This window comes from Argentina anserina, chromosome 2 (assembly GCF_933775445.1).
Source record: "Argentina anserina chromosome 2, drPotAnse1.1, whole genome shotgun sequence".
NCBI classification, from domain to species: domain Eukaryota; kingdom Viridiplantae; phylum Streptophyta; class Magnoliopsida; order Rosales; family Rosaceae; genus Argentina; species Argentina anserina.
In genome coordinates this window covers 10,239,543-10,242,100 of record NC_065873.1, presented here as the reverse complement: position 1 = coordinate 10,242,100, position 2,558 = coordinate 10,239,543, and the positions used below count along the sequence as shown (strand labels likewise).

General features: G+C 43.1%; 1 non-coding gene across 1 annotated transcript; it reads right to left on the bottom strand.

Moving 5' to 3' along the window:
* Positions 1-910: 910 nt before the first annotated feature.
* Positions 911-1,017, bottom strand: LOC126785551 (small nucleolar RNA R71). Its single transcript, XR_007671081.1, has one exon. It is a non-coding gene; the product is annotated as a small nucleolar RNA R71 (small nucleolar RNA).
* Positions 1,018-2,558: the final 1,541 nt, after the last annotated feature.

Below are 2,558 nucleotides of genomic sequence, written 5' to 3'. Positions count from 1 at the left end.
CTCCGTAGTTCAACAAATGAGTCCTACCATGTTCACTATCTCTGATTGAGCTAAAGGCCTTCTGAAACAAAGACTTGATTTTATGTCTAGACATCCATACTTAGGCCGCACGTCCACCTTGATTTACAACTTAGAATCAATCGATCATTCAAGCATTGAAATAGCTAAAAGAACTTGTGAATGTATGAACTTGTGAAAACGTAAAGAACTAACTCTTTGTAAACAACATAGTTGCCGTGCCCTTCCCCCTTAAGTGTGCGTGTGTATGACTAAGGGAAGGCACGAATTTTATGTATCCATCATGTATTCTTCTATGCTAACTCGTTACCTTTCATACAAACAGGTACTATGCATGTCCGAATTTTCTAAGAAGACACAAGAGCTCAAAGATCGAATTCAAGCACTTAGAGATTTGAACAACTCTTTCATAAGTAGACCTTTAAATTTCGAAGCATCTCCAAGCAATTCAATCTTAAACTCTTCACCTAGATCAGAAGAAGAGGAAGACTTAGACACAATTGCGGGCCGTGACATAATTCCTGTTGGTGCTCCAATGGCACTCAAGAATGCATTCATTCCTACCACCCCGGAATCACCCTCATGCATTGCTTTCACTCCACCTGATGAAGCTAACTTCTCCATTCCTGTTCAATTGCTTGGGCAGCTGCCTAAGTACTCTGGCTCTTCAATGGAAGACCCTAATGTTCACCTTAGGGAGTTCTTGGACATTTGCAAGCTCCAATCGATTCATCACCTTTCTCAAGAAGGCTTGAGGTTGCTTTTGTTCCCATTTACCCTTAAGGATGATGCTAAACGTTGGTTATATTCTTTGCCTGCAGGAATCATCACTACATGGGATGAAATGACTAGGAGGTTCTTGAAGCAATTCTTCCCTGCTCAACTCACGAAAAGACTTAGGAGGGAGATTCAGAACTTCACTCAAAAAGATGGTGATTCACTCTATGAGGCTTGGGAGGAATTTCAGGAACTACAAAGGAAGTGCCCTCACCATGGTATTTCGTTGGATGACTTGGTACAATTCTTCTATGAAGGACTCGACACCACCAATAAGAGCATGGTGGACTCGGCATGTGGCTGCACATTCATGAACAAAACCGGTCAAGAAGCTTACACCTTGATTGATGACTTGGCTGACAACAATCGCCAATTTAGTTCCAAGGAGAAGAGAGGAAGCAAGAGCCGTGGGGTGTATGATGTTGATGCAAGGAATCAGATGGCTACTTTAGAAAGAAAGCTTGACGTGCTAGTCAAGGCATTCAATGGTTCGAGCATCACCCCTCAAGCATGCGGCATTTGTTCTTTCAAGGATCACACTACTGACAATTGTCCAAATGGTGCAATGACTGAAGAAGAGTTGAACTTTATGGGGCAACAAAGGCCTAGGTACGATCCATATTCGAACACATACAACCCTGGACTTAGAGATCATCCAAATTTTCGTTGGAGCAACAATGCTCAACCATCCAATGCTCAAGGTCAAGGACCTCGTCCTTCAGGTTTGTTTGTGAGGCCTCAGGTACCTCAAGGTTCTGCTCCCTTTAACTCTAATGTTCATGGTTCAAATAATGCATCTTCACCTAATTATGATGAACTTTTGAAGTCTCTTGCTCAAGGGCAACAAAATCTAAACTCTGCTACTCAAGCTTTAGTTACAGGTCAACAAGCTCATTCTAAGGATATAACCGAGCTTAAGAAGCAGATGGGACAAGTGATCGATTTCATGGGCAAGATCCATGAAGGAGGGAAGTTGCCGAGCCAAACTGAGCCTAATCCGAATGTGAAGGCCATGGTGACACGAAGTGGGAGGACCTTGGATGCTCCAAGGGAGCAACACAAGAAGGCCGTGCCTTCTAAAGGACTAGAGGCCGAGAGTTTCAATGCTAAGGACTTAGAGAAGGACCCTGCCTCCTCTAAAGCCAATGATGCCGTGCATGACAAAGGTAAGGATCCTAACTCTAGTGGTTTGGTTTCAACTAATGATCTTCCTCGTGTTCCCTTCCCTAGTAGATTCGCAAAGCAAAAGAAGGATGACTCTGATCAAGCCATGCTCGACATTTTCAAGAAGGTGGAAGTAAACATGCCTCTTATTGAATGCATACAACAAAATCCTAAGTATGCTAAGTTTTTGAAAGAATTGTGCACCAATAAGAGGATGACTCGAGAGAAGGAGGTTGTTACAATGAGTGAGACGGTTTCTGCCGTGCTCCAAAGGAAGCTACCACCAAAGCTTAAGGATCCAGGGAGTTTTTCTATCCCTTGTACAATCGGAAACATGACGTTTGAAAAGATAATGTTAGACTTAGGTGCATCTATTAATGTAATGCCGCACTATATCTATGAGAACCTAGGTCTAGGTGATTTGAAACGTGATAATGTTGTGATTCGATTGGCTGATTGTTCCAACAAAGTCCCTTTGGGCTATGTTGAAGATGTTCTTGTGCAGGTTTCGAGCTTGATCTTCCCTGCCGACTTCTATGTCATTGACATGGAGCCAACGGAGGCAGATGACAAGGAGGTTCCTATCTTGTTAGGCCGCC